The following is a 17,644-nucleotide window of genomic DNA, read 5'->3' as shown; positions in this document are numbered from 1 at the left end:
TAAATTATTAAATGGTCGAGGTCCGGCTTACTTGTCTGAACTTATCATGACTTACAAACCTGAGCGCACATTAAGATCTCAAGATGCCGGTCTGCTTAGGATTCCAAGGATTAATAAAATAACAGTGGGAGGTCGAGCTTTTAGTTACAGGGTCCCTAAACTGTGGAATGGTCTGCCTGCTACTATAAGAGATGCCCCTTCGGTCTCAGCTTTTAAATCCTGGCTGAAGACTCACTACTTCAGTTTAGCACACCCTGACTAGAGCTGCTGATTAACTGTACAGACTGCATCTCTGTTGTTAGTCATTAGCACTTAAAGATAAGTAACATGACAGTTATAATTGTATACTAACCCTCACTTATTCTGTTTTTCTTCTCGGTACTCAAATGCCAATTTGTTTTGCCTGCCTAAGGTAAAGTCATCCCAGATGGAGGATCGCAGGAATCGTGGGTAAGAGGGGTCCTTTCATCGGATTGGCTGGCCCAGCACTGTTTCAGCCGTGGAATGGCCAAATGGGGGAGGCAGCTTGAAGGATGAGGTCTCCAGGACTCTACACAAATCCAAATCTTATTATGGGATATATCATCTACTGTTAAATTCTGCTCTGTACTTCTAATATTTATAATTTTTATTTCTTACTATATTGAGGAATTGTTCTGTTCTGTGTACTGCATTGTATTGTATTGACCCCCTTCTTTTGACACCCACTGCACGCCCAACCTACCTGGACAGGTGTCTCTCTTTGAACTGCCTTTCCCAAGGTTTCTTCCATTTTTTCCCTACAAGGTTTTTTTGGGAGTTTCTCCTTGTCTTCTTAGAGAGTCAAGGCTGGGGGGTTGTCAAGAGGCAGGGTCTGTTAAAGCCCATTGCGGCACTTCCTGTGTGATTTTGGGCTTTACAAAAAATAAATTGTATTGTATTGTATTGTGCATGTGTGCACACACACCCATGCATACACACACACACGCACATGCACTCACCCACACGCACATACACACTGGTTACTTCACCAATTTGCCTAACTCACATGTCTTTGGAGCACCCTGAGGAAACCTACATGGACACGTGAAGATCATGTAAAGTCAACACAGGGATCGCAAAACACTGTAGATAGATAGATAGATAGATAGATAGATAGATAGATAGATAGATAGCGGTCGCTCTACCACTGTGCCACCATGGAGTCCAAACTCTATCCGATCTTAGATAATTATGGGATGCATGCACCAGCCTGTATACTGTTGCTCCATTAAGTACTTTCACAGCACAGGAACTTTTTTTCAGGCACCAGGGACTATTTAGAAACTCCACCCTTCTTTGGTACACTTCAGAGAAAGGTCAGAAATTATTATTATTATTATTATTATGTCCCATTTTCATTACACAGATCAGTGCCTGGTGCTGCCTCGAGTGGCCACTGGTGTACCTGCACCACACAGCCCTGAGGATCCCTGGGTTAGGCAGAGAGTTCTGGCCTCAGCCTTTAATGGCCTGCCTGAGCCTTAACTCATTGATCAAATCTGTAGGGCACGCTAAATGCAATGTCGTATTTGAAGGCTTTAAAGAGGCAGGACAACAGTTCAAAGAAGGTGACAGCTGATTTCATTTTCTGTATAGGAAAAGAAGAGAAGTGTTTTCTCACGAAATGGTTTCAGACTATTGCAATTACCACATTCTGAAAAAAAGGAAATTAACCAGAAAAAAATCTAAAAATACAATCAAACAGCAAAGCTATGTGCAAGTCAATGGCTTGTCTGGGACTGGAGTGGGGAATTTGCGTCTGCCTGCTCTTGGGTGCACTCTGTTGAACCTCATGAGGCATCTGACTTCCTGATGATAGGCGACTGATGTAATAAACCTTGTATGAGAGAAAGAGAGAGAGAGAGAGGGAGAGCGAGGGAGAGAGAGAGAGCGAGCAAGTGATAGGGAGATAGAGAGAGAGAGAGAGAGAGAGAGAGCGAGCAAGTGATAGGGAGATAGAGAGAGACAGACAGAGCGAGACACAGGGGCCAGGGTGGTGACCGAGACCATTGATACAGCCTGGTCACTTGGGAAAAGCACTGGATTACTAGTCAACAGACAACATGGATTTCCTTATCACTGGCAGCTTTTAATCTTCAGACTGCACCAGACTCACCAAGTAAGTTGAGTTCGACGGTTCTGTCCAACTTTTTCCTTGTGTTAAACTACTGTGCGAGTAAACGGTCTCATTGGGCAGAGGCACAGGCTGCCTTATACACAGCATAAAGGAGGAAAACTAGGTTTTTGTGCACATTGATAATGATTTACTAAAAATACAACATGATAGAGTGGAGAAGACCCTATCTGGTAGACGCTAAATGAAAAGGGGGCAAGCTTTAGTGTTATAATAAGGTTATCACACTGAACAGAGCAATAAATTCAACTAAACTACCATCCAATCTACAAAGTAGATGGGGGGAACAGGTTATCTGTTCACTCATATTCACACATTCATTTAGAAACTAAGCAATTAATTGTTGCACAGTTGAAGGTCTATTTATTTATTATATAGTGCCTTTCCTGTCTACTGTACCTAGAAATAGGCTTCAGCTTAAACTTGATTATTCAGGTTTCAGAATGGTATGCTATGCATTATATATCTGTTTATATATGTTTTATATACAAATATCTATTTTTGAATGGTTCTGCCTTATGGGTTTATTTTTCTACCTATTTTAAATAACATTTTTAAAATGAAGCACATATTAATATATCCTTTAATATGTAGACCTTTCCTATATTTCTGTTTCATGCACAGCAATATCTATGTGTCTAAGTATCTTTTATACATCTGTACAATGAATAAATGTGTTCTATCTATCTATCTATCTATCTATCTATCTATCTATCTATCTATCTATCTATCTATCTATCTATCTATCTATCTATCTATATATATATACTGTATATATATATTTATAAAGTGTCCATCATTCCACCTGCCTGTTTTCCAATCCAACTTATCCTGAGTGGGGCGGCTGGAGTCTATCCCAGCAAGCTTTGGGCACAAGGAAGAAACAATCACTGGGTAATAAAAATGATGTAATGTTCTAATAATAATAATAATAATAATAACTGCTGTCCTCAGTATCTACCATCCATTCATCTATTTATATATTTTTCTCTGCTATACTTGAAATAAATAGTAATAATAATCCATCCATCCATCCATCCATCCATCCATCCATCCATCCATTATCCAACCCGCTATATCCTAATACAGGGTCACGGGGGACCGCTGGAGCCAATCCCAGCCAACACAGGGTGCAAGGCAGGAAATAAACCCCGGGCAGGGCGCCAGCCCACCACAGGGCTAGTAATAATAATAATAATATTTGCAGTCCTTAATATCTTCCATCCATTCATCAATTCATACATTTTTTTCTGTTACAGTTAAAATAATAATAATAATAATAATAATAATAATAATAATAATAATAATCCATTTTCCTAATCTTCTTATCCAGGGAAGGGTTGTGGGTTCACCGGAGCCTATGCCAGTAAGCATTAGGCACAAGGCAGAAACATATTGTTGTTTGTGCTGTCAGTCGTATTAGTTTAAAGTTTTTTAAATGTGAGTTAAAAACAAAACATAAATTCAACCTTCTTTCTTCAGTGATTAATTTGTTTTCTGAATTTGGTTATCCAAAACAGGGTCGTGAGGATGCAGGGGGCTATTCCAGCAATCATTGGGCACAAAGCAAAAACAACACTGGGACAGGGCGCAAATGCACTAACTCACACCCAGATATGAATGCTTCACAAAGTTTTGTTGAAATGAATATATTTATTTATATAATTAAGGTACTATGATAGATAGATAGATAGATAGATAGATAGATAGATAGATAGATAGATAGATAGATAGATAGATAGATAGGCACAATATAATAGATAGAGTGAGTACTTTGTTAGTCCCGAGCAGAAAATTAAACTTTTTATACCTTATTAAATAAAGATATAAAAAAATATGACCACCGCCTTCAAAAACATATGAGAATTACTGAAAAAAAACCAACTTCTGACTTGGCTAATATGTTTGTACACAGATGAAGGTTTCTCCACAGTATCCGTGGCTCATTCTTGTTTTAGGTCTTCATTTTATTAGAGATCGTCAGAGTCATTACATGAAACCTTTTATATTATTTTGGTCTCTGATTTCTGGATTTTTCCGGGCAGCAATAAAACATAAATGAGTCGTAGGCCTGTGAAATTAGTTTGGATAGTTTAAAGTAGTTGGTCTCAGTTAGGCACGTCTTGGAAATCTCTATGTCTGTCTCCAGAAATAATTCTTGTTAAAAATAAGTATGTAATGTTTCCCCATTCTTCTGAAAAGTCAAGTCAAAACAAGAAATTCTATGCTGGAAATGTACTAGAATGCATTGCTTGCTCCACACTGTCAAATCGGATTTTTGAGAACCGATCTTAATTTTTTATTTTTTTTTATTAACTGAATAAAATATAATTTCTATAAAAACTGTAAAAAATTAGCAAAACAGGAAACAAATGTTTTTTTAATGCTTGATTAGTTGTGGTGAACCATCACAGAGTTTAGTCTTGGAGCGCTTTCACAAGTTTCCAGCTCTAAGAGAAACTCTTAAACCAGACAGCCAAAACATACAAAAACACACAAATGAGCCGAGCACACAGGAACACAGAGCATCAGAAACAAATCGTGAAAACATCTGTCCATTCAAATTACAATTAAAATATGGCCAGTTGAGAAAGGAGGGGAGGAAAACAAAAACTTCACTCAGCAGAACGGAAGTCACTCACAGGTCTGGTGACTGCGGCCAAATGGCTGCCCACCACCTCCTGGGCCTTCTGCAGAGTTAGAAAGTCATGTTGGGCAATCTAATGAGAACATAATTTTTGTTCATAGTAAATATAGTTCTTAATATACTCATAGTACTATATAATAGTATTTGAATAATTATTAATAAACAAAGTTTTCTTTATGTATATTTATGTGTACATGCAAATGTAAATGTTTATATGCTTAAATGAATGTTTGAGTGTTGTAAGTACGATACTGGGTTGTGCGTGTTTACACGTACAAGTGTTAGCTTTTGCAGAGAAATAGACAGAGCATCTATCTATCTATCTATCTATCTATCTATCTATCTATCTATCTATCTATCTATTATATAGTGCCTTTCATATCTATCTATCTATCAATCTATTATGTAATGCCTTTCTTTTCTTTCCACAGTGTCTAGAGTAGGTTCCTGCCTGGAACCGGATTACATTGGCTTGTGAATTTTATTTTATACAGTATATATTTGTTTATATATTACTCTAATGTTGTCTGTCTTGGTGACTTTTTGTTATAAACATTATATTATATTATATTATATTATATTATATTATATTATATTATAGTGTTATTTACAGCTGATCTGACAACAATGAAATTATATTTTATGAAAATAACATAACAATTGGAAAATCCCATAATAATAATATTAATAATATTTTATTTATTTATTTATTTTATTTATTTATTTTTATATTGTGAAGTTTCCATACTCAATGGACTTCACTGAACATCAGAAAAAACAACCGGACATATACAACAATGGATAAAATAACATCTGAATGAAACACTAAATAAAGATAAATATATGATATGCGAATGCTGAAATAGAATAAGAGACAATAAACTAGAATAAAATGCAAAAATAGATATCCTACAAGATATATTATATTATATTATATTATATTATATTATATTATATTATATTATATTATATATTATACATCTACCTGTCTATCTTTTTAACCAGCTTATCCATTTTAACTTATCCATTATAATATAATATAATATAATATAATATAATATAATATAATATAATATAATATACATCTATCTATCCATCTTTTCAACAAACTTTTCCATTGTAACTTATCCATTGTAATATAATATAATATAATATAATATAATATAATATAATATAATATAATATAATAATCTCTACTTGTTCCACATATTAAAATATAATTTACTTGACATCGAAATATGTATTTTCATGTATTTCCATATGTTTTACGCGTCTCTAAATGTTGACCAATTTGACACTTCAGAACCATTAACCTGTAACGCTGAACCTCAAGGCTATAAAGCTGACTTTTTTTATGAAAATGCACAAAATATTCAATATATAATTCACATTGCCATCTTAAATGTGCACTCAGTATGTATTTAATAATTTATAAAGTTTCTATTTGTATTTTTACGGGCGATTCTGTCCCAGCGCCCCGCCGCCTCACTTAGTGAAGAGCATAAAACGTAAACTGAACTCAACTGAAGACTGGTGTAGGGTTATTTTCCAATTGCTCAGTTTTGGGTAATATGATTGACTACACATAAAAATACAGTACAATAATAACTTGTAATTTTAATATTATTATATGAATTGAGTAATTACAGGTAATGAAGCAAGATTTGACAAGTACATGTTCAATATCAACAGCAGAGCTGTTTTTACCATTGCAACTAGTAATATATTTTTGCACGTTAAATTTTGATACTTTATTTCTCTGTTTGTACTTTTCCCATTTTCACCTTCTTTCCTGTTGAAGGCTTTAATTTTTTTTCACTGCTGTCGCTAATGTACCTTGAGTAAAAATGTAAATTAGTAACAATTTAAAAATTATAAAGCAACACATATGGTACAAATATAGATGTAGCACCCAAAATATTTCAGCTAATATATTTGAAGTCTTAGTTTGCATTTCTGTAACTTGTTTACTGTAATTCCCACATGCTCCCGTTACATAAGTCAAGTACACCTAAATACGCTCAAAAGAAATTTCTTCTTATTGCGATTGCCGAGTGCTGCTTGCTCATCATGGTGCCGGGATGTAGTGACCTGTTGCATGATGATTAGCACCTAATGCAGATAAGACTTTACTGTAGTTTGTAACCATATAAACCTTTAAAATGTTCTTTTATTTGTAAGCATTTGAAAGGTAGAATTTCATATGTATACTATATATTTATATATATATATATATATATATATATATATATATATATATATATATATATATATATATATATATAGAGAGAGAGAGAGAGAGAGAGAGAGAGAGAGAGAGAGAGAGAGAGTATATAGAGTATATGTTTTATTTTATTGTCTTAATAAGTTCAGTATCCTTACTAAACAAAATGCCTTTTTAGTGAGTTTTAACTTAACCTCTGTTGACTTATACATTGCACTGGGGGCGCTATATAATTTAGCATCCTATTGGTTTATTCTTCATTGCTTCTGTCCTCTGTCCAATGATCAGTTGTCTGTGACACAAAAGTTCTACTCTCAAGCTTCAAATCTCCAGATCAAACATTTTTATTTCCTATATGTAATACTTAAAAATAAATTAAATCTCATTTACCACAAATTGGCCTAAGTTCAGCTTATGTCCCGGTCCCCTGTAATGATGCAGCTGGTTCTAAATCATTTCTGATTGATTTACCTGCTTGTTTTTTTTTTAATATTCTTATCAGAATTATTTATATATGCAAAAAAGATCAACGGCCCTAACACTGATCCATTAACATCAAAGTCAAAATCAAGACAAAGCAAACTTTATTGTCATCTCAACCATATACAAGTATACAGATAGATGAAATTGTGAAGCTCAGGGTCCACAGTGTAACAACATGAAGTGCGAATAAAAAAATAAAATTAAATTAAAATTAGAATTCAAATTAAAAATGAAAATTAAAACACAAACAAGACAAGATATTGTGCAAAGGTAAGACAAAGAAGTAGCAGCAATATTAACATGTAGTAAGCAATATGAAGATTGATGAATGTATGGTACTATGCAATCTAGATACATAAATATAGTCAATAAATACAGTCATATGAAAAAGTCTGGGAACCCCTCTTAATTCTTTGGATTTTTGAGCTTTCAAAGTAGCAACTTCCTTTTAATATCTGACATGCCTTATGGACACAGTAGTATTTCAGCAGTGACATTAAGTTTATGGGATTAACAGAAAATATGCAATATGCATCATAATAAAATTAGACAGGTGCATAAATTTGGGCACCCCAACAGAGATATGACATCAATACTTAGTTGAGCCTCCTTTTGTAAATCTAACACCTCTAGACGCTGTCCTCCTATAGCCTCTGATGAGTGTCTGGATTCTGGATGGAGGTATTGTTGACCATTCTTCATACAAAATCTCTCCAGTTCAGTTCAATTTGATGGACAGCCTGCTTCAAATCATCCCATAGATTTTCAATGATATTCAAGTCAGGGGACTGTGACGGCCATTCCAGGACATTGTACTTCTCCCTCTGCATGAATGCCTTTGTAGATTTCCAACTGTGTTTTGGGTCATTATCTTCTTGGAATATCCAACCCCTGCGTAACTTCAACTTTGTGACTGATGCTTGAACATTATCCTGAAGAATTTGTTGATATTGGGTTGAATTCATGTGACCTTTGACTTTAACAAGGGCCCCAGTCCCTGAACTAGCCACACAGCCCCACAGCATGATGGATCCTCCACCAAATGTGACAGTAGGTAGCAGGTGTTTTTCTTGGAATACGGTGTCCTTCTTCCACCATGCAAAGCGCTTTTTGTTAAGACCAAATAACTCCATTTTTGTCTCATCAGTCCAAAGCACTTTGTTCCAAAATGAATCTGGCTTGTCTGAATGAGCATTGGCATACAACAAGCGACTCTGTTTGTGGCGTGAGTGCAGAAAGGGCTTCTTTCTCATCACCCTGCCATACAGATGTTCTTTGTGCAAATTGTGCTGAATTGTAGAACGATGTACAGATACACCATCTGCAGCAAGATGTCCTTGCAGGTCTTTGGAGGTGATCTGTGGGTTGTCTGTCACCATTCTCACAATCCTGCTCATATGCCGCTTCTGTATTTTTCTTGGCCTGCCAGACCTGCTGGTTTAACAGCAACTGTGCCTGTGGCCTTCCATTTCCTGATTCCATTCCTTACCGTTGAAACTGACAGTTTAAACCTCTGAGATGGCTTTTTGTAGCCTTCCCCTAAAGCAGGAGACTCAACAATCTTTGTTTTCAGATCTTTGGAGAGTTGCTTTGAGGATCCCATGCTGTCACTCTTCAGAGGAGAGTCAAAGGGAAGGAAGCCCAACTTGTAATTGACCACCTTAAATACCTTTATATCTCATGATGGACACACCTGTCTATGAAGTTCAAGGCTTAACGTGCTCATCAACCAACTAATCAGCATTGAGCAGTGACAGGCATTCAAATCAGCACAATGACAAGGGGACCCACATTTGTGCACAGCCAGTTTTTCACATTTCATTTAATTTCATACAACTAAATACTGCGTCACTAAAAATCAAAAAAAACACCGCAGTACTCAGATGTTCCTAGGAAATGAACGACATACCACTGTTATCTTTATTGTTGAAAGGAGAGTCAATTATTATGCAGGCTGAGAGGGGTTCACAAACTTTTTCATATGACTGTTTGTAATATAATAAATAAATAATAGATATAGATAATACAGAAATGATCATTGTATGATAATTGTTTAAGACGTGTAAACAATGATAGGTCAGAATGTTTCACAGCAGACGGATATCAAAGAATGTCAAAGTGCAGTGTGCAAAATCCTTCAAGGTCAGTATGAGATTATCAGTTCTTTTTTTTCATGCACACTCGTCTCTGCAGGACAGTGGCCTGCGTGAATAAAAGTTCTCTTTTTCGAGGTGGTTGAGGCCGTGTGGAAGATCCCAGGGGGCAGCCTGGTGTTAAGGAGTCTGACAGCTTGGGGGTAAAAAACTCTCCTGCAGCCTGGCAGATCTGGCTCTGATGCTGCAGTATCTTCTCTTGGATGGCAGAAGTGTGAAAAGTCCATGTGAGGGGTGTAAGTGGTCCTGCTCAATGCTTGCAGGCCTTGCGGACACTGCGTTTGTAAAATATGTCCTGTATTGAATTGTGAGGCACCTTGATAATGTTCTCTGCTGTCTTCACTATCCTTTGGATATGTTGTAGTGGCCATACCAGACAGTGATACAGCTGGTCAGAATGCTCTCAATGGTGTCTCTGTAGAACATGGTGAGGATGGAAGGGGGAAGACTTGCTCGCTTCAGCCGCCTCAGGAAGTGTAGTCTCTTCTGGGCTTTCTTGATTAGTGATGAGGTGTTATGCGTCCACGTAAGTTCCTCAGTTATGTGCACACCGAGGAACTTGGTACTCCTAACAGTCTCCACATCTAAGCCATTGATGCTCAGTGGGATGTGGGCAGGATGTGATTTTCTGAAGTCCACGATTATCTCTTTTGTCTTGCCGACATTGAGAGATACAGTGCATCCAGAAAGTATTCACTGCGCATCACTTTTTCCACATTTTGTTATATTACAGCCTTATTCCAAAATGGATTAAATTCATTTTTTTTCCTCAGAACTCTACACACAACGCTCCATAATGACAACATGAAAAAAGTTTACTTGAGGTTTTTGCAAATTTATTAAAAATAAAAAAACTGAGAAAGCACATGTACATAAGTATTCACAGCCTTTGCCATGAAGCTCAAAATTGAGCTGAGGTGCATCCTGTTTCCCCTGATCATCCTTGAGATGTTTCTGCAGCTTAAGTGGAGTTCACCTGTGGTAAATTCAGTTGACTGGACATGATTTGGAAAGGCACACACCTGTCTATAGAAGGTCCCACAGTTGACAGTTCATGTCAGAGCACAAACCAAGCATGAAGTCAAAGGAATTGTCTGTAGACCTCTGAGACAGGATTGTCTCAAGGCACAAATCTGGGGAAGGTTACAGAAAAATTTCTGCTGCTTTGAAGATCCCAATGAGCACAGTGGCCTCCATCATTCGTAAGTGGAAGAAGTTTGAAACCACCAGGACTCTTCCTAGAGCTGGCCGGCCACCTAAACTGAGCAATCGGGGAGAAGGGCCTTAGTCAGGGAGGTGACCAAGAACCCGATGGTCACTCTGTCAGAGCTCCAGAGGTCCTCTGTGGAGAAAGGAGAACCTTCCAGAAGGACAACCATCTCTGCAGCTATCCACCAATCAGGCCTCTATGGTAGAGTGGCCAGATGGAAGCCACTCCTTAGTAAAAGGCACATGGCAGCCCACCTCGAGTTTGCCAAAAGGCACCTGAAGGACCCTCAGACCATGAGAAAGAAAATTCTCTGGTCTGATGAGACAAAGATTGAACTCTTTGGTGTGAATGCCAGGCGTCACGTTTGAGGAAACCAGGCACCGCTCATCACCAGGCCGATACAATCCATACAGTGAAGCATGGTGGTGGCAGTATCATGCTGTGGGGATGTTTTTCAGCGGCAGGGACTAGGAGACTAGTCAGGATAAAGGGAAAGATGACTGCAGCAATGTACAGAGACATCCTGGATGAAAACCTGCTCCAGAGCGCTCTTGACCTCAGACTGGGGCGACGGTTCATCTTTCAGCAGGACAACGACCCTAAACACACAGCCAAGATATCAAAGGAGTGGCTTCAGGACAACTCTGTGAATGTCCTTGAGTGGCCCAGCCAGAGCCCAGACTTGAATCTGATTGAACATCTCTGGAGAGATCTTAAAATGGCTGTGCACCGACGCTTCTCATCCAACCTGATGGAGCTTGACAGGTGCTGCAAAGAGGAATGGGCGAAACTGACCAAAGATAGGTGTGCCAAGCTTGTGGCATCATATTCAAAAAGACTTGAGGCTGGAATTGCTGCCAAAGGTGCATCGACAAAGTATTGAGCGAAGGCTGTGAATACTTATGTACATGGGATTTCTCAGTTTTTTTATTTTTAATAAATTTGCAAAAACCTCAAGTAAACTTTTTTCACGTTGTCATTATGGGGTGTTGTGTGCAGAATTCTGAGGAAAAAAATGAATTTAATCCATTTTGGAATAAGGCTGTATCATAACAGAATGTGGAAAAAGTGATGCGCTGTGAATACTTCCCGGATGCACTGTAGATTGTTGTCTTCACATCATGCAGACAGCCGTTCCACCTCATCTCTGTATGCTGTTTCATCATCTCTGCTTTTCAGTCCCAGCAACGTCGTATCATCCGCAAACTTGATGATGTGGTTGGTGTTGTGCCTGGCTCTCCAGTCGTGAGTCAGCAGGGTGAAGAACAGAGGACTAAGCACACAGCCCTGCGGCGCTCCAGTGCTCTGTGTGATGATGCTGGAAGTGTTGCAACCCATCTGAACTGACTGGGGCTTCTCTGTCAAGAAGTCCAGGATCCAATTGCAGAGGGTGGTGTTCAGGCCCAAACTGCTCAGTTTTACAACCAGCTTTTGAGGCGGAGCTAAAGTCTATGAACATATATGTGTCTTTTTTATCCAGATGTTTCAGGGAGAGGTGAAGGGTACAGCATATGGCAATTCTACTAAAGTTTCTCTAATGATAGTGTGTTTGAGCCAATTATTCACCCATCTACGCCTTTTATTCCCGCTTTTTAGTTTGATCACAAGTCTCTTACCTGGGATCTTACCGAAAGTGTTCCTAAAATGAAGATCAATAATATCACATACAAATTCATCAGGGGTAGAAAGTGTGGATGTGTCAGGCTAACTTTGTAATCCATGAACACTTGAAACCCTTCCAGAATTTGTATGAATCATTAGTGCTGCCATACTGGAACTCTTGTTTATTCCCATTTTGACATTTAGCCCCTTTATTTGCTTTCCTGATCTTGTACTCACATTTCTTGTATGTTTCCGTATCGCTGTCTGAAAAGGCTGTGGTGCACACAAACCCCATCTAAGCCTATGCTGAGTGTTCACCGGTTCTTGACATGTCTTGTTCAGTCCTGTCCTTAATAACGTCTTCCATTAATATACTCAAGTTAAGCTTCGTGGCCTTTACTTCCTTTAATGTGACTTGATCACCTTTTATGTAATGGAAAAACATTTTTATCTTGAAATTTCTCTGTTTGCATTTTCCGGGTTCATGCAGATCGTGTGTCTGCTTCCTTTAAAGGCAGAATTTTTACACCCAGATGCTCTTTCTGATGCCAATCTTCTTTAATCATCTTTCACGAAATGTAAGTGGGATGGTGACCTAATTCTAACCCCAGGCCTCAGAAGAAATGTTTTTAGCCTCCAATTTGTAGAAATTTCCGCCGTGTGCTGTGTTTTCTGAAAAGTGTGTGTCAAAGGTTTATAGAATAACTCACTAGGTTTTCGTAAGAACATAAGAACATAGAACACAATAAATTTGACAAACGAGAGGAGATTATTCAGTCCATCAATCTCGCTTGTTTAGCTAATAGCTAAGCTGCTCCCATGTCTCGTCCAAATTCTTCTTAACGGTTATTAAGGTTGCTGCTTCAACTCCTTGTCTCGGCAGTTTCTTTCAGATTCTCACAACTCTTTGCATAAAGAAGTCCTTCCTGACTAATCATCTCACGCAGCGTTGATTAGCACATACCAGGAAGAATTTCACTGCACTCTGTCTATGTGACATTAAGAGAGTTTCCAGATGTCCCGTCCCGTTACTGATTGAATTTTTTAAATATGGCTCATTTCTTCTTATGCAAGTCATTGTAGAAAGAACACATTATAATGGACATCCTTCAATAACTCAGAATCACCAATCATATCAATCGTATTCAACACTAGCAGTATCACACCAATCAGATATTCTGTATTTATGAAGCGAAGCTCACAAACTGGGAACTGTGATATGAGGTGGCTTGTTCTACACGTTTGTTCTAGTTAAACGAAGAACTTTAAAGAGAGAATGAATATTTCTGGAAAAAGATCCTTCTGATTCTGAGAATGACAAAGTGGCATCAACATTTACCCGCTTCCACTCAGTCCAATTTTATTTGACTTGCACACCACAGTTGTACAGATTTACTTGAGCAGTTCTCCTAATGACTTTAGTCCTATTGTCTCAAAGCCAACAACAAATTAACATCTGGATGCAGCAACACTTCCTTCAACTAAGTGGAGATAAAACAGAAATCATACTCTTTGGAAATAAACAGGAAATATTTAGAGTTGCTTTCTAACTCGGCTTCAAGGCGTTAAAAACTAAAAAACAAGTCAGAAATCTTGGTGTTCTTCTATGCAGATCTCAGTTTTAGTACTCAGATTAAAAATATAATTAGATTGATATTCTGTCACCTCATAAACACCTTTAAAATCAGAGAGTAATGTCGAAAACAGTTGTTATCCCTTTACCCTCAGAAAATTAGGCTCTTTTCTCAGACATGCAAAAAAATGTTATTAAAAATCTGCAACTTCTTAGCTCCATATGTTCAAAACATTCAATTATTCATCTTAAAACCTTTTATCGAGCACACCTGTTTCGTTTAAAATTGTCCAAGATGTTTCCAGAGCAAGCGACAACCTGAAAACATTGCAATCGAGCTCCATCCTCATTGGGCCACATGTTCTGGGCCTGCACCAAATTAACTTCATTCGGGATGAAGATTTTTAAATGCCTATCAGACAGCCTTGGGGTCACAATCCCTCCTAATCCATTAACAGCTGTGTGTGGTGGGCTCACAGAGGGGCTTAAAGTGGAGAAGGACAAACAAACTGTAATGGCCTTTACTACACTATTGGCATGTAGACTTGTCTTGATCAACTGGAAGAATTCTAACTCTTCTCTTTTAAGTCAGTGGGTAACTGATGTTCTATACTATTTGAAATGGGAAAAAATCTAATTCTCACTTAGAGGATCTGTGCAAAATGTTTTTTTTAAAACCTGGCAGGACCTAATCAATAACATTTTAGAATAAGCATTTATATTGGGGGGAAAAGACTCCTTTCTTTCTTTACTACTCTCAACAGTTTTGCTCTGGTTTTTGGTCTGCCTTTCTTTGTCATGGGTAAGGGTTGATTTGAATTTAGTTTTGTTAAGTTTGACTTGATTGTATGGAAAGTTACACGTTTTTGATAAATCCAATAAAAGATCCAAAAAAAAAAATTAAAAAATTACAAGTTCTTGAAAATGAATAATTTAGATTTTACATCTAAATTATATATATATTGTGACAGATAGAGGCACTGTCAACCCCTTGAACTCTCAGACCAGACGTCAGACACCAGATAAAAGTCCAAATTGAATATTTATTATTATATATATATAAGTGCACAAAGCACCCTACTCTCCACAATACTCAAACAATAAACAAATCAATAACCAATCCTCCACTCCCAGACGCTTAGCCACCCTGCCTCCCAACTCAGCTCATCGTCTCGGATTTCCCATAGTCCTTTTATATTCCCTGACCCGGAAGTGTTTCCAATCCCTCAGTCCATGTGATCTCCTATCACTTCCGGGTCAGATAAAAATCCTCTTCTTCATCCCGGAAGCACGTCATTTCCCTTGTCACCTTGCCTATGACGTACTTCCAGGTTATAGGGCATGTAGAATTCCCTGAGCCTACCTACAGTGTCTCCTGGAGGTACAAATGGTATCCAGTAGGGCTGGTTGTAAAAACTACAAGGTCCATGAGGCCTTGCTGGAATTCGGGGGAACCTCTATGCCGCAGGGAGAGCTCCATCTGGCGGCCTGGGGGTGTTGGCCGGGATGACAGGCCGGCCATCCCTCACAATATATATATTTATATATATATACAGTATGTATGTATATGCCTGTGGTTGATCCAGATATTGTGATGCACTTTTTAAACCTAAATAATATATACCGTATATACTCGAATATAAGCCAAGCTTTTCAGCCCCAAAATGTGCTGAAAAACGTCACCCTCGCCTTATATTCGAGTCAGGTCCTGCTGCCCCCATGAACTAGATAGAAACCTGGAGTGTACAGTACACACACGCGCGCGAGAGAGACACACACATGCACGAGAGAGACACACATGTGCAAGAGAGACACACACACGTGCGAGAGAGAGAGCGAGCAAGAGAGATATCATATTGTTTTTGTTGACCCTCTTCTCCACTTACAGAGCTAGTTTACTGTTTTTCTTTGAAATAAATACTCAAAAACATTTAACCTACTGATGCCTCAATTAATGTACGCTAATTTTATTGCCATTTATTTTGATTACTGAAACTTACCAGTAGCTGCTGCATTTCCCACCCTAGGCTTATACTCGAGTTAATAAGTTTTTCTAGTTTTTCCAGTTTTTGTAGGTAAAAGTAGGTATTTGTATATGTATGTATATGCCTATGGTTGATCCAGATACTGTGATGCACTTTTTAAACCTAAATAATATATATATATATATATATATATATATATATATATATATATATATATATATATATATATATATACTAACAAAAGGCAAAGCCCTCACTGACTGACTGACTGACTGACTCACTCATCACTAATTGTCCAACTTCCCGTGTAGGTAGAAGGCTGAAATTTGGCAGGCTCATTCCTTACAGCTTACTTACAAAAGTTAGGCAGGTTTCATTTCGAAATTCTACGCGTAATGGTCATAACTGGAACCTGTTTTTTGTCCATATACTCTAATGGAGGAAGCGGAGTCACGTATCGCGTCATCACGTATTACGCCTCCTACGTAATCACGTGAAGTGAAAACAAGGAAGAGATTTACAGCACGAGTCAAACGCGGGAACGAAGGTAAATGACGTTAATTGTTGAGTGTCTTTTAATACTGTGTAATTGTTGAGTGTCTTTTAATACTGTGTAATTGTTGAGTGTCTTTTAATACTGTGTAAGCATACATATTAACAGATGTGCAATTAAACGTGTGCATTTACGGGGTGATTTCTCAGGCTTAAAGCTCGAAGTGATCACTCGAGTGAAGGCAGCTTCACAGAAAAACAGATCCTTAACAAACTGTTATTGGTATATTTTACCTCAATTTTAAAAGGTTTTCTTTTCTTCTTAATAAAAATTTAAAAGCAGAACTTCGCCGGTGCGAACCGCGGGGATTTGAGCGACTGACACATACAGACATATTCATGAGTGCAGGTACTTTGGAAAGAAAGCACCGTGTAAACCTAAAGTTTAAATTAAGTTCATAGACCTACAAAAGGTTGCCATTGATTTCAGGCAAGATTGCTTTTCTCCTGTACAACTATACGTTGCATTCTCAAGAGTGTGCTTGCACAGCTTGGTCATATTACAACCGGAGTGCTGAACTGACAAACTGGTATACAAACAGAACAATCGTAAAAACAGGATTAAATAAAAAGGCTGCTTCCGTTGGCGAAGCAACGAAAAAGGAAGACCTTATATGACGTTCGTTTATAAAACAGCGGAGAGGCTGTGTGAAGTCAGCTACACAAAAAAACAGATCCTTAACAAATTGTTAGTGGTATATTTTACCTCAATTTAAAAAGGTTTTCTTTTCTTTTTAATAAAAATTTAAAGCAGTACTTCGCCGGTGCCAAGCGCGGGGATTTCAGCGACTGACACATACAGATATATTCATGAGTGCAGGTACTATGGAAATAGAGCACCGTGTAAACCTAAAGTTTAAATTAAGTTCATAGACCTACAAAAGGTTGCCATTGATTTGAGGCAAGATTGCTTTTCTCCTGTACAACTATACGTTGCATTCATAACAGTAGGCTTGCACAGCTTGGTCATATTCCAACCGGAGTGCTGAACTGACAATAGATAGATAGATAGATAGATAGATAGATAGATAGATAGATAGATAGATAGATAGATAGATAG

General features: G+C 37.8%; 1 protein-coding gene across 1 annotated transcript in view; it reads left to right on the top strand.

Annotated features, from left to right (window-relative positions):
• The first annotated feature begins 1,963 nt into the window (after nucleotides 1-1,963).
• blk (BLK proto-oncogene, Src family tyrosine kinase) overlaps nucleotides 1,964-17,644 on the top strand; it is a 244,730-nt gene continuing 229,049 nt past the window's right edge. The window contains exon 1 of the mRNA XM_051924437.1: nucleotides 1,964-2,140. The gene's annotated coding sequence lies outside the window, so the exon portion shown is untranslated. The remainder of the gene's footprint in view (nucleotides 2,141-17,644) is intronic.

Source organism: Erpetoichthys calabaricus, chromosome 3, assembly GCF_900747795.2.
Source record: "Erpetoichthys calabaricus chromosome 3, fErpCal1.3, whole genome shotgun sequence".
Lineage (NCBI taxonomy): Eukaryota > Metazoa > Chordata > Cladistia > Polypteriformes > Polypteridae > Erpetoichthys > Erpetoichthys calabaricus.
This window is presented reverse-complemented; position numbering and strand designations above follow the sequence as displayed.